Raw genomic sequence first — 26,284 nt, 5'->3', positions numbered from 1 at the left:
GCAGGGCTTTAAATGGGTGAGTACGGTGAGAGGGGAGACTCAGCTACCGTGACTTCCTCTGTGGTTTTTCCATCTGCTCCACTCACACAGGCAAATGCCTCCATTGCCTGGTGTAAGTAGGGTGGCAGGGAGCTGAATATCCACATGACATCAGGAGAACCCAGCTGGTGGACTGGAGGTTTGTTGTAGGCAGCACAGCTTGGAGTAGTGACACCCTCAGACACGTGCTGGGATTGTTGGGGTTGTCCTGTGCAGGATCAGGAGCTGAACTTGTTGATCCTTGTGGGTTCCTCCCAGTGCAGGGCATCCCATGATTGTGTGAATGCAGCTACTCTCCATCAAGAGACCTCACCTAGGTGAAGACACGGAGAAACAGCAAATGTGCAAAGTCAAAAGCAGAGAACTGAAATTAATCAAAGGCCTGCTTAGAGGAGCAGTTTGTTGCTGAAGCAGACAAGAGGTAGAAGCAGAGGCAGATGGTCTAGGAGGAGTACAGAGCTGCTGTCTGATTTTGCAGGGATAAGATGACCTGGAGTTGAAGCTGGTGAGGAGTGTGAAGGGTGACAGAAGTGATCCTGCAAGTACCTGACCAGCAAAGGGCAGAGTAGGCTCAATGTGGGCCTGCTGCTGAACAATGCCAGGGACCTGGTGACAGCTGTGGAAAAGCTGAGCTACTTGGTGCCTTCTTTGCTTTTGTTAAGATCAGGCTTCAGCAATCACAAACCCCTGAGTCCAGGGGAAAGGAGGACTAACCCTCAGCCTCAGACCACTTAAGCAAACTGGGCTCCTAAGTTTAGGCTGAGCAAAAGCTGAGAAGCTGGGACTGGTCAGCTTGGAGGAGAGAAGGCTCAGAGCACCTTATCTGTGTTATAGATGCCTGATGGGAGGCAACAAAGAGGAAGGAGTTGGACTCTTCTCAGCAGTGTCCAGTGACAGGACCAGAGGCACTGGGCACACAGGAGGTTCCATCTGGACAGAATGAAAGCTTTTCCTGTTGTGAGAGTGACCAAATTCTGGCATGACTTCCCTGGAGAGGATGTGGAGTCTCCATCTGTGGAGTTATTTAAAACCCATGGGGACTCCTGCCCCTCCTCCCCTGTGTCCATCAGTGGACATGGGTCCTGTGCAGATCCACAATTCCTTCTAGACCCTTCTTTGTCCCTTCTCTGCCCATGGGGATGACTGCTCTGACTCACTTGTTCCTTATTTCTTATTTCTTTTCCTGACTGCATCTCCCAAGTCCTTGAGATTGGTCTGAATCCAATGCCTGTCCTGTGATATTCTGGCAGCTTCTTCTGTGCTGGCATCATCCGTGTGGTGAATCAATCCCTGTTGCTATCTGGCTGTGAGGAGAAAGGCTAGTTAGGATTGACCCAAACTTCATCCTGTGATTTCTCACTTGATTCATCTTCCATCAGACAGCAAGCCATTTATGTCTGCTCTTTGAACATGTCTTTTCTAGATGTCTTCCCATCATATTGACATTGAAGCTCCCTTAAATACCCTAGGAGACTGTCACCAAACAAATGTCACAAGTCTTACTAACATCAAGAATTGATAACCATTGTTGTTTCTTTATCTACAAAGTTCTTTTCCCTGGCTACCCAGAGAGCTGGGCTGTCTGAAGGAGTTGTGTTTGGTCCTGCACCCTTCCTTGCTTGCATCTCATGTTTATGCTAATGAAAGCTAATCTAATAGGCCCAGATTTTATTTTCTTCCATTTTCTTCCATTTTCTTCCATTTTCTTCCTATTTTGCACTTCACTTGCCCTCTCTGTGACCTTCTAAGCCCACTTGGTTTTCTCTGGAGCCCAAACCCCAGTAACCTGCATCACTACTCTGAGACAGACTTGTCAGGCATATCTCATTGGAAACCCTTCCCACAGAAGAGCACTCCTTACTCTGCTCTTGCTGGGCCTGAGGGTTAAATCTTGTTCTCCTGCAGACATTAATAAATAGCTGTGCTGCACCTGCTGCTGCTGCTGTCTCACAGTGGTCTTTGTGACCTTCTTCATGTATCCAAGACAGCTGATCTGAGCTTTCCAGCTCTGAGAGGTGGACGTGTCATATCTCTCTCTCTCAACTGATGGGCTAAGAACAGTTTTCCATCCCGAGCTCAGTGTCTTGCCATTTCAGTTTTGTCCTTTTGTGCTGGTGAGATTGCTTTTAGCTGTTGGTGGTTGTAATGCAACCTGGAGTTGATTCCTTCTGCACTCCACAAGGATCTCATGGTTCAGTGCATTGGTCCCTTCCTTTCCCTCCTGCCTTGCTCTGGCAGCCAGAGAGCTTGTTCAAGGCCCTGTTCTCCACCAAACCAGCACATCTGCTGCTGCTCTTTGTTCCTGTAGCTCAGCTTTCCAAGACATTCATAACAAAGCTCAGGGCTTACGGTTTTCTGCTGTTCTGAAATCCGCATTTAAATTTTTCTGGTGCCCCTCTGAAGGCTCCTCAACCCTTTTGTCTCAGTCAACCTCACCCATGTTGCATTTCGTGTTTGTGTTCTCCCCAGCCTCCACACTGAATCACTGCTGAGCGTGGGTCTGCAGTGTTCCTGGCCCAGCAGATCCTCCTCAGTGTGCTCCAGATTGTCCTTTTGTCCCCAGAGCTGCTTCTTTGCCCTGCTGGGCCTTTCTGTAGGCCTGAGTTTTCTGTTCTGCCTGCAACCCATGCCTGTGTCCTCACTGCACACAGACAGCATTCCTCATTCTTCCAGAACAGGCTGATACTGCTCTGGGTTCAGTTTGAGTTCTCCCAGACAATCTGTTGCCCCTAGTAAATCATAATTCTGATCACTTATAGAGTTCTCCTGTCTATTTTTAGCTGGAATCTCCAGGGCATTTGGCAAAGTGATGCAAGGCTCCTTCTGCTCCTTCTGTGGCACGTGGGACTCCTCCATCAGCCTTTTTCTGTTGTCTGGACCTGTTGTACTACTGCTACAGCCACCCATGCAAAACTCTTCAACTTATTTTTTTTAATTATTATTATTTTATCCTATTATCCTTTGTATGGAGAATACTTGCAGGTTCTCCCCTTCCTGGCTTACCCTGTGGAATGCAGTGGCTGCTGCAGAGCTGGCACACATCACTGCCCCAAGCCACGGTCCTTTCACTGACCAGATGACCTGCAGGATATTTGGGCTCCTTGTATGCATCTTCTCAGTGCTCCAGAGGATGCTGACCTCTGGCTTGTGGCACTGAAAACTGCTCAAGGTCCCTCTAACTGAGCTGGGGCATTGCAGGACACTTGACGTGAAGATGTCTGGATCCTGTGGCACAGTCATGGACCCTGCCTGGCATGGGAGGGCTGCGTGAAACCCTTTATCCAAGAAATCCATACAGAGACAAGTGGAGGGTTTATTTTCTTGCCTTGGTGCTGCTGTTTTTAATTCAGTGTAGTGGATGTGAGGCTGGAATGCAGAGATGTTCAGCTGTGTGGGATTAGCAAAGACATGAGCTGCTGTGCTGGTGTTAGTGGATCAGAAAGGCTGCTCTACTGTACGTGGAGGGAGTAAAGACAATAAAAATCCTTCTCTTTTTCCTGTCTGTACTTTTTCCTTGAAAACCTGCTGGGCCTGGCCAGGATACTCTGTGAGAGGATACCCAGACCAGTATTCATCCTAGAGAGTGGCGATTACAAGGCATCTCATAATTTGCAGCTTGGATACAGTGGAGATTGGAATATTTGTGGGACCCTTGTGCTACCAGGATGCTTCTATGTGCAGTCCTTGTGTGCCAGCAACTGGATTTACAAGTCTAGTCTGTGTCACCACAGCCAAAGACTCACAGGAGATGGAGCTGTCTGTCCCAGGGATGTCCATGTTGTGCCACTGCCTTGCTTTCTTCAGAAGGATTTCCTTCCTTTGAAGTAATTCATCCCTTGAAGCAGAACTTGTCTACTTGCTTTGAGTTTCCTCTTATTTCATGAGAACTTAATGCATTCTCCTTGCAGGATGCCAAGCAAATTTAAGGTATGCCCATTTAGCTTGCTAGGATGACTCGACCCAATAGATTTTCTCTTATTCCATTAGAACATTTCACTCCCTGCCCTTTTCCTTTTCCTTGTTTGAAAGCTTCTGAACCCTTCTTGCAGTTTTGAGTCCATCACTTTCTTTGTCTCTGTGTGACATCCTGTTCTCTTGTGAAGGTGCTAAGCACTAGGAATGCCATCCCTCAGATCCACAGACTCCAGGCTGGTGAATCTGACCCTGACCTGACTCCACATAAAGAGAATTTCTTCCCTTTTAGTGGTTGACTCTCCTTCTGAGGGACCCAGTTACTTTCAGCACTGCTTTGGCCGCATACATCACTAAGTTCCTGGGCATGAGATCATCTAATAATGATAATAAATGTGTAAAAGAGAACTGGTATATTAGTGTAGGTGTAAGTAATGAACTTTTGTTTGGCTCTTAAGGTGGTTGGAGATGTGGCTTGTGTTCCACCACAAGCCATGGAAGTCTAGAGAAATCACTGCCCAGGGTCAGGGAGGAGGATGAAGCTGCAGAGGAAATTCTATGATGGAAAGAGACCACTGGGCTGTAACTCCAGGCTGGGACAGTGGTAGAACAGGCCCTTCCCAGCATCTGCACAGCTCCTCACTGCACACTGCAGGGCTGATGCTCTTTGCAGTGTGAGCTGGAGGGGTTAACACGGTACCCTGAGCTGCTCCAAAGCAGTGCGAGTGATAATGCAGTTCCTTAACCATAGACCTGAGACCAGGGCACCTTCCCTGCAGCCAGACCTAGGGATTGCTGGTACCAGCCACAGGTTATAAACTAATTCTGGCAGTTGGCCATAAAACTGCTCCTTCCCGTGAGACACGGAGGCGTCTGGTGTCAGCCTGACACAAACCATTTGACCAGGGAAAGGCCTCTCTCCTGGTGGGGTTGCAGAAGGGCTGATGCTCTTAGTGAAGCCAGAAGTGTAGAGAGAGGGGCTCATAACCCTGTGCTAATAAATATTAAATGCCTGTTATCAGGCCCGGCATTTGCTTTGTGGCTCCAGCTTTTTTGCCTGCTTTGGAGGTTATCCACTGAAGGCAACAGGTTTATCAGCAAGTTCAAGCATGTTTGGACTGCAAGGTCTCTCCTGGTGTCTGGCACGTGAAATTATCCTAATCTGCCTTTAATATCCCAGCCTGTACTCTGGGTGCCATGACACACAATCTGTGTCCTGCACCTCAGGTTCGGGTTACTGCTGCTCACAAAGAGCTTTAATCCTCTCTCTCCATCTCTGCAAACATTGCAGTGTGCTTATTCCCCCCATCAATGCAGGGTGCCCGAGCCTGGGGGCTCACATGGCAGCAGAGAGAGAGGGGCTGCTCTGGGGAGCAGTGGGGCTGTGCTCTCAGGGTGAATGGCAGCCCAGAAATGAACGTGGTGATGTTTCATCCTGTGCTGCCTCAGTGCTGGTGGCAGAGACCTGTGGAGCTGTGTCCTTCCAGCTTGAAGACTCCTGCCCCAGGAGAGTGGGATGGGGGTCAGCAGGGGCCCCAGGGATGTGGGGGATCTCCAGGAGGGGCAGCAAGGCTGCTGCAATGTGAGGAATCTGAAATTCAATGAGCAGTTGTTGTAGAATCCGCTCTGGAACGCCTCTCCTGGGCCCTGAATCACCATGTGCTTGTGGATAACAACAGGAGTTTTGCCAGAATAGAAAATGAAGGATCAACCTCCTTCTGACCTCTTGGCTCTGAGATGTTGAGCAGCACCCTGCTCAGGCAGTTCATTTACCTGCCTGCTCCCAGGGAATGCAGCTCCACTTCTCACCTCCAAACCAGGGACTGAGATCTGTGTGGTGGGGGGAAAAGATCATATTTTTGGTTAGGTTTTGTTATTTGTGTTTGTTTGTTTTTTTTTTCCTCTGCCTTACTGGCACGAGAAGGCAAAACAAACCAGTCTGGAGAATGGCAAGGTGACTTATTAAAACCCAAACAAAGTGACAGAACCCCACCAAGGCTAACAGGTTGCTAATGCAGCTTCCTGTCTGAACGTGACTGTGCTTGTCTGTGGCAGAGCACCTGGAAAGGATTTTCATTGTTTTCCCTTCTATCTGCTGTCAAGGAAGATGGTATTCTTGTTTTGCTCTGTGTCAGGGTGTGAAGCTCTAGGAATGCTTGGGAGAGCTCTCCCCTCACTGCCAAGGCAGCAGTGGTGGCTCCCATCTCAGCCCAGAGCTGCTGAATGTGCTCTGTTGAGAGGATCAGTGGCTCCTAGGACTCCTCACCAGGAGAAAATGCTCCCAAACAGGGCCAGTAGCCCACTGGAACAGACAGAGCCAGTTCAGAAATGACTCTGTGCTCTGCCAGAAGGGTTCAGTTGGGATAATTGCACCAGATCGTTAGAGAACAATAGGAGTGGAAAGTACAGATTAAACCACCACTATTTCTACTGTGTGTGTTATGCACAGAAGGGAGATAACAGTGTCAGAGGGACTCTGGTAGAAAATGCTTTTCAGACAGGCTGTGGGCAGCAGAATATTTGGACAGAACTGCTCAGAGATCCACCCTGCTCTGAGCCCAACAAGGGGCTGTTTGGAGCTGGTCAGGTGGGTAGGAGCTTTGTCCTTTTCTCCCAAGACTGACACTTTACTGTTGCTGTTTATTCCAGGAGGCAAACAACTCAAACTTGAGTTGTTTGAAGCACTCAGGATCTGGTTTCTTGTTTGTTGGCTGGACACCCCCTGCCCAGCTGGTAGAACAGAGTGAGATGTCTCCAGCTGGTTGTCAAGGTGCTCTCAGTATTTGCTTTAGTCCCTTCCCACGAGCTCCTCCTCCCCAGCACGGCTGGGGACCTACACTGTGGGTGTGAGGATGTGAGGAAGGGTTTTGGGTCCTGTGTCTCTCGTTAAGGGAAGAACATTAACTGTGTGGAACAGAGGAGGACCTGGCTGTCTCATCAGGAGATGGCAGGATATGCATTAAGCACTTCATAGTCCTCCTGCAAGGAAGCCTGGATTTGTCTCAAGCTAAAGCATAGCTCAGCCATTAAATTCTATACCAGAAAGAGAGTCCAAGGCCTGAAGAACATTTTTATGTGCTCTGGTTGGAGGGACATGCCACTGGTGCTCAGGCACGGAGTGTGACACCTGTGTTTCAGCCCTATCACCTCATCCTTATGCAAGACACATGCAATGGTGAAAAATACTTTGATAGTCCCTAGTCCCTGTTTCCAGGCCTGTCTTCTGCTCCTGGCTTCTCCCCGTATCCCAGACGCAGCAGCTTAGAGGAGAACACATATCTGCTTGCCTGGTGTGCTGCCTGCAGGAGAGCTCTGCCTGCTTTTTGGGCCTCCTGCAACATTCCCATGCCCAGCCACCCCCTTCTTGCAATGCCTTTTTAGCCTTGTCTGCTGTCCAGGACCTCCTGAGCCCGTGGTGGCACCTCCTGGGGCCGTTGCTGGCAGATCTCAGTGCTCAGGTTGTCTCTTCCCACTGCATTTCCTGGGCATTCTGCAGACACCTGTGCAGGGGATGAGTCTCAGTTTATCCTCAGAGATATAAAGAAAACCCTGTGCATGTCCTGCTGAGCTGGGAGATGTCTCAGGGCTCTGTGTGTTGCCTCAGATGCTGAGCTGTGTTTGCTCATCGGGTACCACATGAGGTACAGTGCAAGGGAGACAGCGATAAGCTTTACTGCAGGATTTGTCTCTTCAGGCCACTCCAAAGGGCACAAGCAGTTCCAGAAGCTCTCAGGGCATTACAGTGGTGGGAATCTGTACTCCTGAGGGCTGGATAAATGATTTCTGCTTTAGCTCAGCTCAGGAGTCTTTTGCTCAGACCAAAAAACAGGCCTTGACCAATCTCTTATTTCAAGGCAAAGCAGGAGTCAGCTGTGAAGAGGGAATATCTGGTGATCTGGAATTCAGTGTGGCATGGGCCACTGAGGCCTGGCCAGCCAGGAAGAAGCAGCACAGGGAAAACTAGCCCCAGCTTTCCAATGGCAAATTCAATGGAGTGACATTGCCAGCATGCCAGCAGAGAGGACACAAACTCTTCTTGGCCCATGTAGTCCTGAGATTTCTAGTTACATTCAGTTGGCCTATGAGCACAAAAATTATGTCATGGTAAAGGAATTGCTAGACCAGAACTGCCTCCTCATGTGAAGTTATTTAAGCGTATCTTATGATATATTTTTATGTGCTGGTAATTATCATCTATACCCAGATTGCCCTACTTATGTTTTCCTCTTGCGTCGTTACTTGTTCATGCAGGAGTGTTTTCCCTGGGGGGTGTCATCAAATACATTATAAAAGTAGAAGACACTGAATTGTGTTACAGAGAACATTTTGCATTTTTTTTATAACTCGCTTGTATGCAATTAGTGTAAAGTACTTTATAATCAGAGGTTTCCTGGTGGAAGAGATCAAGTGGATTTGAAAAGTCCCACTGTCCCAGGCAGAAGTTCCACCAGGGGACATCACATCAAACAGCCCCATTCTGCCCAAACTAGCATGACACAAGTGCCTGGCTCTGGAAAGTGCTCCCTGAACTGGGTGGAAGATGCAGATGTCAGAAGAGATGCTCCCATTGAGAATGGAATCAGAAAGAAGCAGAAGACACCATGGGGGAGGAGATGGTCTGCTCTGGGCACTGCAGGTCCCTTAGGACTGAGGAGAGGCTGTTCCCTGTCTGTCAGCCCTGCAGAGGCTCTCAGCAGGCAGATGTGGATTGTAGGGGATGCTGTTATTGTGTAGGTGTCAGGATGCAGGTCTGGAAACCCATTCCCCAACCACCAGAGGCTGGAGAGGGTAATGGAGCATGTGGAGATTCTGCAGAGGCCAGTGCTGAGGCAAACAACACAGCTGGGAGCTGTCCTGAGGAGTGGCAGAGTGCACAATCTCATTTTGCTGCACTTCTGGGCTGACAGGGTTGTCAACACATTAATATCTCTGTCATCCAGCTGTGAGTCCAACCCAACATCTCCATGGCATTCTCTCTGTTCCTGGCCTCAGCATCCCTCTCCCCACGTATGTCTCATGGGAGGGAGACTTTTCAGAAGGGCTGGGAGTGACAGGGCAAGGGGGAAGGGCTCGACACTGACAGGGGGCTGGTTTGGATGAGAGACTGGGGAGAAATTCTTCCTTGGGAGGGGGTGAGGCCCTGGCACAGGGTGCCCAGAGCAGCTGTGGCTGCCCCTGGATGCCTAGCAGTGTTCAAGACCAGGTTGGACCAGGCTTGGAGCAGCCTGGGACAGTGGAAGATGTCCCTATCCATGGCAGGGGGTGGCACTGGATTAGCTTTAAGGTCTCTTCCAATCCAAACCATTCCAGGATTCTGTGACCTCCCAGATGGCTGCACAGGGCTGCAATGGGTACACCAGCAGCCGAGAGGCTGAGAAATTGTTCTGTAGGGTTGGGCACAGGTCCCTCTTCAGTGGCTCTATTGACTCTGGTGTGCTGTGTGGGAAGAAAGTCACCCAAAAATTTGTTCTAGAAGAAATTGTTAATGAGAACTGGGCCAGTGGAAGCTGGCTTGCTTCAGGAAGGTCTCATCTGGGATGAGCACTGCAACTGGTCCTTGAGAAGGTTTCCCCATTGGGCAGAGAGTTGTTATTGGCTTTACAGGGCAGTGATGTCATGGTGAAAGCTGCAGCACCTTCTTCCCTCTGCTCTCCTTGGTCCTCTCCAGAATGCTCTCTACAAGCTCCTTGTGCATTACTGAATTCCATGGACTGGCTGCAGGTTTTTGGCTGAACTGGGGTCAGGAACCCAGAGATGAGAATGGATGAGGCTGTGTCACCTCTGGGGACAGCTCACCACTGAGAGCAGACCCTGCTGGCTTGGCACACACAGCCTCTGCCTGCACACCCTGCAGTAATGCCAGGCCACTGGGCGAGTTGGAAAATCTCCTCTGATTGTTTTTTCTCGGTGCAGTTCAGGTGTTAACTATGAGCCCATGCAAACCCCCAGAAATGGGAGGAGGATGTTCACCACTGGCTCTCCTGTAATGGTTTTTTACTCATGAAAGGTGTCTGCTCCACTTTGGGAGCTCTCACCTGTGGGAGGTACAGAGGGAAGAGAACAGCCCTCCTTGGCTTCCTACACCAGCTTAGGAGGAAAAAGCTGGCAGGAAGGCACTTGCCCAGGTTTCTCACTGGGTGGGATCACACAAGTTGTCCTAACCCATATGGATTAGTGACATGCCAGCTCCCCACCCCACAGCACAGGGGCTGTGGGCAGACTGAGGAGCTGCAGTGGGTGGTGGGACCAGGGGCTGCTCCTCTGAACGGGACTGGCTTGTTGGCACCCCTGTGGGTGACCTCTGAGGGCTTAGAAGGGGAGGGCACGAGTGGAAAAGCCAGGAGAGGTGCCAGAAGAGGTTCTGGAGTAAATTGGCTGGCACAGAGGGAAGATCATGATGTGTAGAAAGGGATGTGACTGCACTTTTCTCGGGTTTCTGGACAGTAAATCGAGTGAACTGAAGGGGGCAAGCTTAGAGCTTGACTGCACAGTGTGAAGAGAAATCAAAGTCCTGGGTAGAGAAGGGGCCTGGGCAAGAGCTTTCTAGAAGGAGGGAGAGAAACTTTCCATGGTGAGTTCTGCAGTGCATGAAAGCCAAGGATTTGAGGAGATGTTTAACTTGTTTCCCATTTGATAATTCAAAATATTTTTTTTGAAATTTAAAATTTTAGATTGTTCCCATTTAAGTATCCAAGCCTTGGATAATCTCTTTCCAAGGCCTGTCTTGTTTTCATCAAATCTCCCTTTCAGGCCACCACCTGGAAACTCTGCTTCCTAAATCCCTTGCTGGAGATTCCCAGTGGAGTCTAGAACACCTCCAAAGAGTCTAAAAGTGCAACCATGACTCTCCTCAGAGCAGACCCACATCCTGGGGCTCTGGGACATCAGCTAAGTGCTGAGGGTGGGTTTTGGGCCCACGTTAAGGAGCTGTTGTACCAAGCAGAGCTGAGATCTGATGCAGAACTGACTCATTCCTTGTCTGGAATGAACCTCAGGGTTACAGTGCCAGGAGATGCCATCCTGCCATGCTTGCTGCAGGAACAGGACCTCACCCCTACACCTGCTGACCTGAAGGAAAAGGATTTGCTGGTGCCTCCAGTAAGCACTGACAAGGCTTTTTAAGGCACCTGTTAAAGAGGGTCTCTAATGCTTTATGAATTCCTTTAGTTCATAAATCTCTCCCAGAAGAACCCATTAAAAAAAGGGGAAAACTGCTAACAAGTACTTAGTGCTGAGGAGAGAGCTGTAAAACAGGGGAAAGTCTAAGCTAAAGGGCATGTTCTCTCCTTACCATAAGAGAATTTTGTGCCATCAACCTCTAAAAGTCTAGCACAAGACTCCAAAACTTGTGGAGGAGCATCTTAATGGATAAATGCACAGGAATGCATTAAGGTATTTTTATTGCATGATTGGAAAAATCCAGTCCTAAGCCATTTGAGGGCTATGGAAGGATCTTGTTCTGTGGTCTGTGTGTGGAAACTGGGATGGAAGTAGTGGGACAAAATCCAGTGGGAGCCTGGCAGAGGTAAGAGAGGTCTCAGCGTGTCAGTGACCAGTGGATGCATCACGGTGCTAATGGTTGTGTCTAATGTCTCTGCACACCTGGACCGTGTTCAGCAGTGTATTTGGAGAGCAGAAAATGTATCCTGGCAACTTGCTTTATTTAGCTACAGTGTGCAAACGTGAGGCTGTTCCTGCCTTTCACTCCTCATATGTCAGTGTGACTTTGAAGTGACAGATCTCTCCAAGATATGGAAGTGTCAGCATGCCACGAGCAGCAGCCCAGAGCTCAGATGAAGCTGTGGGTGGTGATTTTTCTCAGCATGGATTTCTCTCACTGCAGAGAAACGTTTCTTACCCTGTTCAACCCATTTTGAAACAAGAGGCTTTTAAACAAGAGGCTGAGCGTGATGTTATGGGAAATCCCCACACAGACCTCTCCTATGCAGGTAATATTCTCTTCTCTTTTGTTTTTAAATCTCCTGTGCCGGAGGTTTTTTTCTGTCTTCCAGTGTCTCCTAGCAGTGCTGCTCGCAGTTATAAACACTCACCTTTGCCACTCCAAGGTTACAAATTCCGTGCTCGGGGGTCCTTGATGGAGACAAAGAGGTTTTTAGCCTCGCTGCTCCAGCCAGAGGTGGCGAAGAGCCAGACCTCCCCGAGGTGCAGCTTTTGGGAGGCTTCTCCCCGCGGGGCAGGAGCTGATGTTCACCCATCCCTGGGGCTCTGCTGGTGTGCGTGGGAGCCGCAGGCGCGCTCCGCTCGCAGGGCAGGCTGGACGGGACACGCGCTTCCAGGCACAAGCTCCTGCTTGCTTCGAGGCACGGGAATGTTGCTCTGCGTGGAAATGGCCCTTTGATTTCCTAGTCCTCCCCCGGCGCTGTCACGCTGGTTGCCAGCTCCTCCCGGCCCGGGCAGCCTGGCACCGCGGCAGCGGGGCTGGCACTGGCTGTGCCAAGAGCTTTTGTCTCCATGGCTTGGGGAGGTGCTGTGATTTGTGCTCTCGGTCACTGACAGGTCTCAGCTGACAGCTCCCTCCTCCTTTTGTAAAAATTACTTGCAGAGCAGCTAGTTGAGACATGACAAAGTTTTGAAAGAGGGAATTTCGTTTCCCATACGGTTTCATGGGAAAGGTCACTGTTCCACCCCCAGTGCCACTCTGGGTGAGCTAAACACACACAGCTGTGCTCGCTGCACAGGGAGGGAGCCTGGCACAGGGCAGGGGACACAGGCCTGGGGACACAGGACAGGGGGCACAGGGCAGGGGTGCAGGGCAGGGATGGGGTTGGGCTGGCACCAGGGGCTGGGGAGGGCAACTGGACTGGTGCTGCTGCAGGTCAGGGTGGGCCTTGTGTGGCAGCCCTGGGCAGGACTCCAGCAGCACATCAGCCCTGGATGGCACTGGGCACCTCTGGAAAGGCTCTGGACTAAGTGGCAATAGATCCATGTGGTGCCCTGGCTGTGTGCAATGGAGACTTTACCTGCACAGTGTCTGAGTATCAACAAAGAACCTTGAAGCTTCTCTCAGCTGGCTCAGCATCTCCATAAAAGTATAGCTGTTCTGAATGGTTGTAACCAAAGAGGGGAAATGGTGTCTGATGGTGTTTGTCCCCTGTTCCTGGCTTGTTTCCTCAGTCTGCACCTGAGCAGAAGCCTGTCAATGCAAATCACAAAGTGCCTTCAGCTTGCACTTGTGAATGGTTCCACTTGTGGGCTGCTGGTGGGGCAGCTGGTCCTGCTCTGCCCCGCCGTGACCCACAGTGAGCAGATCCTTGCCTTTCATGGCTGAGCTGACTCCCAGAGATAGATTGAACATCAAGAATTGTTAGTCACTCAGTCTGGCATGGAGTGAGTGATGGCTGCAGCCCTGGGCTCAGTGGCCAGGTGGGAGGACTCCCCTTCCCCAGAGATGGTTCCAGCAGGTATCCATGGCATGTCCCTGGGTGCAACAAGGGCATCCACCCAAGGCAGCAGAGAGCCTTTGAGCAGAGGTTCTTTCTGGCCAGAGGCCATTGCTTGAAACCCTGCTTGAGCAGGGAGGTTGGACGTGATGGCCACTGTGGTCCCTTGGAACTTCCCCATTCTGTGATGGCAGAATCTGATTGTGTCACCCTTGGGTCTGGAGAAGGACTGCTTGCTTTGCTACCCTGCTTGGGGGAGGATGGCTTTTTTCATAGTTGCTGCCTCCATGGCAGACCGACAGTGGCCACAGTGCTCTGTGCTGGTTTTGAACTTGCTGCTTTTTCTGGTGCTGGCACCAAGAAAGCCACATTAACTCCAAAATGTGTCTGTCTGCCAAGCCCCATCCTCTAATACTCTCCTACAAGCCCGTGGTCTCTGGGATGGTGGGGTTTGGGGCATGTGGTGTCTCTGTGTTCATTGCACTCAAGCCTTTAGATTCTCTTTGGCTGGAACATGGGGGATAACATCACAGACTCTGCTTGCAATTTTGGTTCAAATGGTTCTCAGATGCTCGTGTGCTCAGCCCTGCCAGCTGCCTCTTGCTTCCAGTTGCTTTAGTTGCCTAAAAAGGCAGCAGAAAATCCTCTGTGCTTTCCCAATGGCACATTTTCTAGGTAAGGTGTGTCCAGAGGGCCATTAGCCTTCTGTCAATAAGAGCAAAGGGACCTGCTCCAATAGGAAGCAGATGTTCTGGGAAGTCACATTGATTCAAGGGAGGCTGATCTGAGACCCAGTCCCTGATGTGTTTGTGCATGTGTTTGTGCCCTCTGCATGGTTCACTGTGTTGTCAAGGGGCAGGAGCTGAGATGAGCACCAAGGCTTCAACACATCGAGGTTTGGTCGTGTTCCACAGCTGAATGTGAGGAGAAATCTCTGTGTCTTGTGTGCCTTGACCATGCACGGCCAAGTGAAAACAGCTTTGTCTCGTTGGCTGATTCCAGCCCAGGTTACCCAAGGCGATTTCTGCCTTTTGGTGTGGAGCAGCTCAGCTTTCCTGCTGGGGGAATTCTTGTAAGGAGGTAAAATGTGAGCAAAGTGTGGCTTGGCTCCTTCAGCAGGAGTGGAGCAAAGGGATCGCAGCGCTTGGAGAGTTGGTGAGTGCAAAGGGGATGTGGGTGAATCAGAGAGCTCTGCCCCGGATGTCAGGATTAGAAGTGACTTTTATGCAAAGGAGGGGATGACTCAGATATATTTGAATGATCAGTTAAAAATTAGTTTTTTTCTTCCTTATCAAGTACTGATGTTAAAACATAGCAGGGCTTTAATGCTGTCACTCCTTTCTGAGCTGTACAAGTATGCAACCTATACTAACTGGATTTTGTCCTTCTCACTGGAAAAACCTCTCAGTTTATGTGTTCTTAGGAATCAGGGTTGTTAGAACTCAAGACAATCCAGGTCTGAGACTGTTATTGGCTTCCTCCAGGAGAAAAAGGCTTTGTTAAGGCTTCTCAGCCAGAGCGGTGCAACTGTGGTGTCCTGGTTTGGAGAGACAACTCCCACTGTGGAGAGGCTGCCCAGCAGCTCTTCTGGTCATCCTGGACTGTGAAACTGCTCTTGTCATTGTTAGGCCTGGACAAATGAGATCAAAACATGGCATGTGACTCCATGCATCCTTCTTTCTCACTGAAACAGCACTGTTGAGCAAAGCAATACCCTCAGAAAGGGTGTCTGCTCTGGACAGTGGAAGAGAAATAGAACCATAGAATCATGGAGTCATATAATCACAGGCTGGTTGGGTTGGGAGGGGCCTTAAAGCTCATCTCATTCCAATCCCCCTGCCATGGGCAGGGACACCTTCTGCTAGTCCTGATTGCCCCTGAACATTTCCAGGGATGGGGCAGCCACAGCTTTTCTGGGCAACCTGTGCCAGAGCCTCTGCACCACCACAGGGAAGAATTTCTTGATATTTGATCCAGATGCCCTTGTTCATCCCGCTGGAATGCTCCAGCTGAGCTCTGCAATGCAGGGCTGTGCTGGGGGGAGATGGAGGAGCGATGCCCACTGGGCTGGAACAGGGGTTGGTGCTCTGAGCTGCTTGGCCCCTGGTCACCCCTGCCCACACAAACCTGGGAGCAGAGGCAAGGGTCCATCGTCCACGGCCAGCCAAGTGGGAGCAGGATGGGAGGTGGCTGAGCAGGGCTGTGGGTATTGTCACTCAGGTGTAACGTTACAAGAATTGTGTGGGCATCCTCACAGCCCGCCGGGCATGTTTAGGCAGATGGAGAATTCAACAAAGACAAATGAAATTCCAAAAGAACATGTAAATTGCAGCACAATCCTCATAAAATGAGCTCAGCAGAGCTCGTCAGAAATGCCCTGAACCCAGCTGCACACGGCTGGTTACGTTTGGGCTTTGTGTTGGGAGTGTTGCAGAAGACATTGTCTTGGAGGAGTCAGTGGTTTTGAACGTGCCATGTATGCTCTACTGCACCTCGTTCTTAGGGCTTGGGAAACCTGTATGTTATTAACATAATCTGTAACTTATCATTCCTCTGGACAGGAAAACTGCATGTGGATCAAGGGGTGGATGCAGTGATCCTGATCGGGAGCCACTGGAGAGTCAGTGATCCACGTGGAGAGTCAGTGATCCACGACAGAGTGACCCGTGCTGGCTGTGTGGGGTGGCCAGCACGGCCCTGGGCTGGGCAGTGCCACACAGATCCCGGGTGCAGGACAGGCACAGCCAGCTCCTGGTAACAGAGGAGCCCGTGGGCAGCTCCCGTGGGGAAGCTGTGATCACACTGCCTGTGCGGCAGTGAACGTCCCTTCTGTTTGGCAATACCTGCGGTGAATAGTTTTCTTGTAAGAAAATGTAGCTCAGATGACCAAAAAGGAGATTTTCTCCAGGGAAAGGATCTGTGCAGCCTTGTAGGAACATCTACCTGGGCTCTGTGGGATGATGCAGAAATGCAGGGCTGCCAACATCCAAAGGGGTGTCAGATTTACTCACTAGCAATATTTCTCTTTAATTCTATCTTATTAAAGCAGCTGTTTAATTAAGGGATTTACTGTTGGACTTTTCTTATTGAGCTTAAGACAGAGCCCTACGTCAGCTCTCCATCTCTCACCTCACCTGGTGCAGAACAGGTTTTATAAGCCCCAAACATAGCTTTGCTATCAAGCCTGGAGGGTCAGCATGCACTGAGGGCTTGGGGGTGGCTCAGCTCTGGTTTTGCAAAGTATGTGTTTCAGAGGATTTGGCCATGCAAATAGTGAAAAGGAAAATGAGACAAGTTTGGGTGAACTCGGGCGTGGCTTTGTACTTTGCATAAAGTGAAGGTCATCTGGCTGGAGAAGACATAGGAACACACATGGGAGTGTGTGGTAGCCCAGGTGAGAGGGGACAGCCAAGTTATGATTCCCTGCAGAAGGGAGAGGAATGCTCTCCTGGTTGTCTGCTGAACTGAGTGGGAGTTTTCAGACCTGACAGGAGGACAGATGGGACCCTTGCTAGCTGTAGGAAGTCCTCACTGGCACAAAGAAGGTCCTGAGAAAGGAAGGGGCTGTTCTCAGGATCTGTTCATTGCTTGTAGCCCATGTTCCAGTCTCGGCCACACAGCCTGCCCAGCCTCGTGTCTGTGCAAATCCCTTGGGCCTCCTCAGGTACTCAGCAACTTCTCTGCCACTTCAGCTGTGCCCTGCTTCCCTGGGCTGGGCTGGGGCTCCACTCTCAAGTTATTGAACCAGCAGAAGGATGGAGTGAGGGCTCAGGAGGGGTCTGGTCACCAAACTGTCTGCAGCCACTCCTCGCTCTGTGTCACTCACACACTTCCTCCCCTTGTGTGCCTGGGGAAGTGACAGAGGTGCAGAGCAGGAATTTAATGCAACCCCTAGGCAACCAACCACCCCCCATGTTCCCCAGACTTGTGATGGTCGCACCTGCAGCTCACAAGATGAAGAAGAAAGAGTGTTTGGAACAGGCACCCTGGTCCTTTCAGGCTCTGGAGAAACCAGCCTGCAGAACCACTTGAGCCAGCATTGCCAACTCAGCCCATGTTTAGCTGGAGAAACACGAACTTTTGCTGTGGAAAGGTTTTGGTCATACCCCAGCTGCCTGGGTAATGTGATTTTGGCATTGAGCTGAGGCTGAAAACATCCTGGGGCTCCTGGTGTGAGCATCCATCCAGGGCTGCTGTTGGTTGTTAATTAGAGTTTGACCAGCTGACTGCTCTCAGAGTGACTCTCCTGTTCATTATTAATTCCTTCTCTGTGGTGATTGGGCTTCTTTTTGGTGTTTGTGGGCTGCCCTACAGAGAGAAGATGCTGGCAGCACCATAAGTCAAGTTGAGATGATTTGATGATTCACAAAAAGTTCCATGTTGGATCTGTAGCTGATGAGGATTGAAAATGGATTGTTCTTCTGTCCTGTGCTAAACACAGTATCTCTCAGCCAGACTTTCTAATTCTATCTTTGGCTGCCCTTGGACACCTTCACCACTCAGTGCACTGTGTGCTCTCAGTGTGGGATGTGGACACGACTCCCAGCAGGTCCACAGAGCCCTTGCACTGTCAGGTCAGCACACCCTGGTTCCCTTCCTGCCCCCCAGAGCACAGGCTGAGCTCTTCATAGAATCCCAGGGTGGTTTGGATTGCAATGGACTTCAGAGCTCACCTCATTCCACCCCTGCCACGGCAGGGACACCTTCCACTGTCCCAGGGTGCTCCAAGCCCCATCCAACCTGGCTTGCAGCACTTCCAGGGATGGGGCAGCCACCTGTGCCAGGGCCTCATCACCCTCACAGGGAGGCATTTCCAATCTAAAAGTCCTTCTTTTACCTGCCTTGTCTGTGTGTGCTGTAAACACACTGGATCTACACAGCCCCACTTGAAATCAGAGCTCCCTTGGAGCTCTTAGATGTTCCCAGAATAAACCTGTACCCTGGTAACAGTACAGTTCTCCCAGAAATTATTGCTGTTTCTCCAAGCTCTTTCCCTCTTTCAACCCCAGTGACTGACTGACTTAAAGCTTTTTCTTAAGGCCAGGTTCCAGAGTCATCTCGTGCTGTAGTCAGCAGGAAGTCCAGGAGAGCCCATCACTTGTTCCTGTGATGCTTTGGGGTGTGTGCAGCTCTGAGACCTGCCCAGGTGATGAACTAGTGTGTGACTAGACCTAGGGCAGATAAAAGGGTTTTTTGACTATTTTTGACTGTTGTCTGCAGCTCTTAAATCCTTATCCCCTCTGCTATGTCCTCTTCTAGAATATATTATTAGCATTACCCCTGGAAATTGGTTTATCCATTGTCATAACACAGGGTTTGATAATGGGGAACTTTGCAATGACTTGTAGGATCTGAGATTCATTAAAAAGTGATGCTTTTTTGATAATGAAGTAACTTTGATAGTAAAGTGCTTCAGATGAGTCAAAATCCTTAAGACTTTTGAGCATCATAGATTCCTTCATTCCCAGGGTTTTCAGAGAGCTGCAAACCCTTCAGGACAAAGGAAGGACCTGGCAGATTCCCAGTGCCACTCAAAAATCAACTGTTCAAATGTTCCTTCTGCCTTTTGCCTGCCAGTGCTGAGCAATGCAGGGGCTCTGCAGCCCTTGGCTTCACAGAGGGTGGCACAAAGGCTCTCCCTTTTGGAATAAATTCCCACCCTTTGCCCAAGCAAGTTCATACTCAGAGAACAAGTGTGTAAGTGCATAACCTCTAGGAAGATGCTTTGGAAGACTTCACTCTCCTGTAGGGTTGGCCTGCATTGGGGAGCAATTAGATGTACACTTTATTGGTCTTTATTTCATAACCTCCCCTGATGACTGCCTCTTCAGTCTTGTTCTTTTTGCATCCTCCAGCTGCTGTTGCAGCAAAGAATTGTGGTGTGACTGGCAAGTAGTACTTTTTCTCATGTTTTTTCCCTGCTCCTGGGGTTGATGAGTTTGTGGAAAGATTGGGCTTAGATCCTCATCCCCAGTGAATTCCCAGAGTGCTGGTTGAAAGGTGAAACCAAGTTGCATGAATTTTCCTGGAAGAAACCTGGGTAGAATTTGTTCCCAACCTTGGTCAGAGCTGATCTTTGGCTTTGTAGGCTCAAAGCAGGAGCTCAGCTTTCCAGAAGTGTTTATAAAGTACAAAATGAGTCCCACTGGGCTTTGCCCTACCCCAGCCTTCCAGAATTACCTCTGCCTCCTCACAGGGATTAATTCAGATGATTCAGTGATACTGTCAGTAATGGTTCCAGCAGGACAATCTGACTTAGCACCATCTGTGAAGAGGCAAAGATGTAAATTTCTGAATGCTTTTGCTAAAAGACAAATAAATCAGCCTCTTGAAGCCAGCATTGCACTTGCTGGCTTGGTTTTGTAATGCTCTGTGCTTCTTTCTGTCCCCTGTTTGCTGTCACCAAGAGTCTAACTCAGCCTTTCAGCTTGGAAAACTGTCTTGTTCTCTTTCCCGGTGACTAAACACAGAGTGTTTGTTGTCAATATTTTAAAATATTTATCTACATAAATTGAAGTGGCCTGGCTGCTGAAGGCTGGGAACGCTGGTTCCAGCTACTGTAGCTCAACACCTTTGGAAGCTGGGTTGTGTTGACATGTGTTAAAGTGCCATTGGCTTTGGGTGCTCGGTCTGATGGAGACCAAACCCCAAGATGCTGGATCACTGTGAAGTTGTTTGGGAAGCTCTGGCAGAACTGGGAGGTGAGTGCAGGCCCTGTGGCCCTCCTCTCCCTGAGGCTCTGCTGTGCATTGCAGCACTGGGGACAGGAGGCAATGTTTACCTGTGTTTATATCTGCAGAACCCGTACAATTTTACGTAAGAATAAAATAAATATTGTTTGTTTGAACAACGTAGAATGTCTGTTATTCCAGGAATTTTGAGGGGGGTGGGGGTGGGCAGTGAAAAGTGTTGTGGTCAGTTTAAGTGGCTGGAGCTGTGTCTGGTCTATTTATTGTGGGATTGAATCACCCTGTGCATATCTGGACACATTTTGGGATTATTTGTTTACCTGAGTGAATTCCTGTAATTTGATTGTACTTTCTGATAGAGGCAGATTTGTAGGTCTTCATCCTATCAGATCCTGTGGAGTGTTTTAGTGCTGGGCTGCTCATCTTGGCCTTATCTCAGCCTCTGGCCAGATGAAAGCCTTGAGAAAGCAGCTGATCAGTTCATCCTTTGAGATCCATTTGTCACTGCTTCCCTCTGTGTTATGTGAGGGGGAATTTCCAATACATTTTCCTCATAAAAGAAGATGAAGATATAAACCAGCAATGATAAAAATCTTCCCCATAAAATGAAACAACAAGGAAAGCCAAATTGGCTTGGAGAAAATATGAAGTAGCTGGGCTGTGCAAGAGTCAAGACACAATGAGCAACTTTCACTGTGCCACTTAATATGGCATTTTCTCAAGTCCAGGTTTTCTTACTGGGACTGTTTTGGATTCACACTGTTCATTGGAAATGGGTTTGGATTTGTGGCCATTTCTGGTTTTGCAGAGGTTTCTAAGGCAGTACACAACAACAGAGGTATTGAAAAGTGACTAGTGAGGTTTGGGTTGTCTTTCTCCTGCTTCAAGAGGAATCCGGTTTCCATATGCTGGTGGGGCTGGAGCAGATCTCCTCCCAGAGCAGAGTGCTAGCATGATGCATCTCCTTGGAAACCCCAGCTCCAACACAGAATGTGGCCAGGGATGTCACCTGGACAAACACCTTCTCATCTTGGAGCTGGCAGAAGTTCTGGGATGACAGAAAACATCCCTCATCTGTCTGGTGGACGATCCCTGCCAACGCATCGTCTGCAGTGGATCTCATCCCACAGGGAGAACAGCTGCTCTGCAAGGGGCTGAGGGATCCCTGTGGGGAAGGACAGGTGAGAGGGTGCCCCTGTGCACCCAGGGCAGCAGCACTCTGGGCTCACCTGCAGCTTCAAAGGCAGCAATAAAGAGTGGGCAGAGAGGCAGAGAAAGGTGATGGCTCTGGATTTGTTCTGAGCTCACTGCAGGGGAAGGGAACCAGCAGTGCTTAGGCAAGAGTGTCTGCTCTCCATGGAACCACCGGGGAGCCCAGCAGGGCTGGGAGGCCAGAGACAAGTGCTTTACACAGCATATAGATCTGTAGAGCTCCTGTTGTGTGGGTAGCTCTGAGGAGCAATCAGGAGACACTATTGGGTCGTCAACATCATGTTTAGTCTCCATGGGTTCCTCCTTTGCTGATCACAGTTTAGTGCCCCATGGGGTAAATGCATCATTTCACGCTGCTAAAAGCCACCACAAATGGCTCCCCAGCCCAAACTCTTCTCCTTGCTCTTCTGCTGCTGCAGCACCATGGAAATGACAGCTGTTTGCAGGGTTACAGAGAGTATGCACATGGAGCTCCTGTGCATCCTAGTGTTCATCTCTTCCCCAGGCAATGCTCTCATGCCCTGCCACAGCTGCAAGCAATGGCAGAGAAGGGCCAGGGGCATTTTTGCAGGAGTGGGGCAAGAATTAGAACTGCTTCAGTCAAGAGACCAGACCAGAAGGCAGAACTTTAATTGACAGGCCTACTGAAAAGAGATGTGAGCCCAGTCTTTCAATTCAGGCATGGCTGGATTGGGAATTCAGATATGTGGAGGAGCAAAAGAGCTCTAAACCCAAGAGATGAGAGCCATTGCAGAGATGCCAACGAAGATCCAAGCCTTGCCTTGGTGTAAACTTGAGTGAATGCTAATTGGGTTAGGGAGTAAATTTGATTTAGAGCCTGGGATAGTGGGATGGAAAAGGGCCCACTCGTCTCAGGAAAGACAGTTTTTATGCAGACAGCAGCTTTTTACTTCAGTGCCCTCCCACACATTGAAGGACTGGGTGTCCTGCAGAGGCTGGTGCAGCAGCAGGGTCGAGGGTGCTGGCCAGGAGGGCACTCGGGCACAGGAAATGCCCATTTTGCCTCAGGGACGGGGCTGTTTACAAGCTGCCGGTGCTGGTGGATTGTTTCTTTAGGTCATGGCGTGCCAAGTATTGTTTAGTTTAATAGCCCTGTTAATAGGATTATATTTGCCTGCACTATTACGTGAAGGAAAATGATTCCTACTTTGAAAGGAAAAGACACTTCAGTAGCGATGTTGCAAGACACACATCTGTCGTCAGATGCTGCTACTGAGCTCAGATGTCTCTGGGCTGCAGCCGAGGCTCCTTCTCATGCTGCAGTGCCTGGGCTGGGGTGGGACACGCACGCAGAGAGCAGACCAGCCCTCCGGGAGCTCTGCACGCAGAGCAGTGCTGGAGGTCTGTGCTGCTCTGGACGTGTCCTGGAGCAGGGATGTCAGCTGGCACCGCAGCTGGGGTGGCACTGCTTGCCCAGGTGAAGGTCAGCCACCCCACACTGGTGACTCTGTGGGTCATGCAGTGTGTCAGAGCTCCTCCAGGGCACGAATTTGCTGGGTGTTCTGGGACAGTGCAGTGCACAGCTCTCTAGCCTGCAGGCTGCCAGTCTTGTGCTCTCTGCCTGTGTCTGCCAAGAACATCTCTGCTCATTTAAACGCTTGGCTCCATGTATCTTCTACTTTACTCCTGCCACCACCCAAGCAGGGTCAGGCAGCTGCTGGCAAATGAGAACCGTGACAACTTGACATAAGGGGTAGAAAGTGCAATGAGCAGAATAAGAGCCCGGGAGAAGTGGTTTTCATTTGTGGAGCTCTAGAAATGTTTTCCCAGTAGACTCCTGAGCAGCTCAGCTGCTCATTGATGAATTCTGGCTTTCTGGGCTATCTGCAACAGGAATCAAACATGGATAATTCCCCAGCAAGCAGCTAGAGGAACAATGCATCCTGGGATTTAGTCATTGATTTATGTCTAACCTTTGGAGCCGGGGAATGTACGGAAGTCATTACCAGGGCTTCAGCAGAGGTGAGCCACTGACAAACGTGTCTTCTCAGCATGAGGTCAACCTGTTACTGCCTTTGTCCAGGAAGGCAAGAATGCCAGCTAGGAGGTACAAAAAAAACCCCCCAACCAACAAATTCCACTGTGTTGCACTATCCAGCCTTACTCCATAAAAAGGGGAACTAACAAGCAGCACCCTGAGGGCTGGCAAGCAGCTGGTGTTTCTAGATGGGTGAGGGTCTGCCAGTTCCCAGAGAAGGGCAGGGCATGCAATTAAAGAGTGAAAAAAATATCCATGCCCCTTTCTTCAAAGGGTTTTTCTTCCTGGGAGCTGGAGAAGGGCAGCAGGCAGAGATGCTTTTAAACCCAAGCCCCTTTATCCTTCACAGTTACCCTGAACAGCCTCAGATGGGACCTTCATTGGGGCAGATGGTCAAACACAGCAGTGGTGAAGGGGCACCAGTTGTCTGGGTGTGGGCACTCAGAACTGGCTTCCACTTTTGAAAACACTGAAACTGGGCTGTGGGCAAATTCAGATCTGTGCAATGCATAAATCTTCTATCTAGGCTAACGTGTGTGATTTTAATCTCTTCTCCACTGTCTTCCACCCAATACCCAAGTTTTTCCCACCCCAAAAGTCCCTGTTGTTCCTTGTGTCTCTTCGAATTATTCTGCTTGAGCCAGGAATTGTAAGTGCTAGGTGGCTTGTGTTCCTTGTGCCTTCCAAGGAATTCTTCCTGTCCCTCACCTGCTGAACTTTGTGTGGGAGAACTTTGTCTTTGTGATTCTTCTCCTGGTGTTGCCTTGTTTCCCTTTCCCTGGCCTGTGAAATGGATTGCTTTGACAAAAAGCTGGGCAAGCACTGCCTGCAAAATGTCACGGGCAGAGAACCCTGCCTCTAACCCTCCTTGTGTCACAGGGAGCATGGCTGGGCACTTCATCTCACTGTGCCATCCAGGCAGGTGTGTCCTAGCCCCTTCCCACAGAAAGGACGAGTGTGTCTGGAGGATGATGAGAACCTGAAGTGGCTCCACCTGCCCTTTGGTGTGTCCAGCATGGAATTGGCATCACCTTGGCTGTCTGGGATGGCTCAGAGCTCTTGGGGACACCCCTCATCCCTTGACTTCCCCACTGGCTCCCAGCTGCCAGGCTGTGTTGGTGGCTTTCTGTGGCACTGGCTGCTGTGACTCAAGGTGGAGAGTGACTGCTGCACAAAGCATCCTGTGAGAAGAATCCAAGCAGGAAGTCCTGGATGTGGCAGATGCTGTGAGGGGGCTCTGAGGTCTGTGCTCAGTGGCCTGGCCACTCTGTCCCAGATGCTGGGACAAGGACATGAGAGGCAGGAAGGGCTGGTGACCAGAGGGAGATGGGTTGGAGGAGCACCAAAGGGCTGGGAGGTGCAGGGGGCAGGGAATGGTCTGCCTGGCTCCATCTTTCTGCCCTGTTCCATTTGACTGAAAGAGCCAAGAGGCACAGAGACTGCTCTGAGCTGTGTCCTGTCACCCCGTCCTTCTGAGCTGTGGGAATCTCACTCATGGATTGGGACACTGAGGGGACACATGGGAGTCTGTGTTCCTCTGTGCTATGTGGATGTCTCAGAGCAGGATGGACCCTTGGGTTATTTATGCTGCCAACTCAGTCATCTGCACTGAATTTGCCTTTAAAACTGCCAGGGTATCTTTGGGGAGCTCAGAGGACAGGGCTGGGTGGTGGGATCTCTCCAAGTTTTATGCCTTAGCCAAGAAGGGAAGCAAAACATCTTGGCCATGCTCTAAACAGAGGCAGATGGGACAGACATCTCCACTGCTCACAGACCAAATTGGTCAGGGTCGAATGGTGGCCAGAGAAGGTTGTTACTGTTTTGTTATGGCACAAGAGGCAGAAAAACCACTCCTTTGTGTTAGACCAAAGAATTGCAGACAGTCTAAACCAGAGACTCTGACTGGGAATGGTGGAAAGGGGAAAGCAAAGAATTTTCTCCCCACAAATGGGGAAAAGTATAAGGTCAAATCTGTCGTTTTGCCAGAAATTCTGCCATTTGTGCTTCTGTGCTTTATAGAGGAAAGTACTAATTTCTGTGCACACTCATCTGAGTTAATAGAAATATCTGAGATGGAGCAGAGCCTGTCTCATCAGGATAGTGGGTATTTATACACCACAGAAAGGTGCAAACACTGCCCTGTACCCTCTGAATCCCTAGTGTGCCAGTCTATTTCATCACTAGTCCTTTTGCACCATTTTTACACTACATGAGCACTTGAATCATGTATTTGGTGCATCATAGGCTTTCACTTCAGACCCTGGTCCTCTCCCTAGGGTTCCCTCCTGCTTCCTCCAATTTTATTTATGCTCAAGGAGGTGTCCAGCAAAAGGCTGCATCATGAAACTTCCCTTGGGGCTGACTGAGGCCACTGGAGATGGGGCACACTCATCAACCAGCTTATTTTTTATTTTTCGTCAGCGCTACCAAAGCCAGCTTGTCAGCAAGGGCTGAACAAGGTTGGCCAGGATTTTTGGTGCCTCCTACAATTTCAAATTTTGCCTTTGCCAGATTTGTAGGCCATCATTAACGGGGCTGTTTGGTGGTTAGGGAACTGCTGGGACTTGCGACCTTGCCTTGCCCAGCACCCGGGCATCTGGAGCAGGAGGGATGCCAAAGTGCTCCATTATATAATGCAAGTTTATATCTATATAAAAATGATAGCTGCAGGGAGCCAGAGTGAGGCTCCTGGTGGGAGTGCAAAAGCAGACACATCGAGTGTGCTCAGGTTTGTCTCTCTCGAGCAGTGCCTCACCTGTGCTGGCGAGAGCCAAGCCCAGAGCCACGTGTGCGTGACCGTGGCCGTCACATCTGGGGCTGCCGTGTGGACAGAATGCAGATCATAACGCATGGCCTGCGTCAGAGCCTGACCTTTCCTCCTGTAAACTATTCTGCAGATGTTTATAAATGTCTTTGTAATCTTTAGCTGGTAAGATCAGCTAAGAAAAATTTTACAAACAGGAAGGAATATCTCAGTTCTTCAGTGGATTTATTTGTACTGCGTGATTTGTCCAGGTGTATCTGTGAATGGT

The 26,284-nt window shown here is 49.9% G+C and overlaps 1 protein-coding gene and 1 long non-coding RNA gene across 5 annotated transcripts in view; one reads left to right on the top strand and one right to left on the bottom strand.

Moving 5' to 3' along the window:
* NRG2 (neuregulin 2) overlaps window positions 1-26,284 on the top strand; it is a 154,730-nt gene that overhangs the window by 31,752 nt on the left and 96,694 nt on the right. The gene's annotated exons all lie outside the window — the stretch shown is intronic.
* Window positions 21-2,014, bottom strand: LOC135280245 (uncharacterized). The gene is made up of 3 exons (XR_010347265.1): window positions 1,901-2,014; window positions 1,197-1,343; window positions 21-352 (listed from the first exon to the last, which is right to left on the bottom strand). It is a non-coding gene; the product is annotated as an uncharacterized LOC135280245 (long non-coding RNA).

The sequence above is a fragment of the Passer domesticus genome, chromosome 13 (genome assembly GCF_036417665.1).
Source record: "Passer domesticus isolate bPasDom1 chromosome 13, bPasDom1.hap1, whole genome shotgun sequence".
Taxonomy (NCBI): Eukaryota; Metazoa; Chordata; class Aves; order Passeriformes; family Passeridae; genus Passer; species Passer domesticus.
This window is presented reverse-complemented; position numbering and strand designations above follow the sequence as displayed.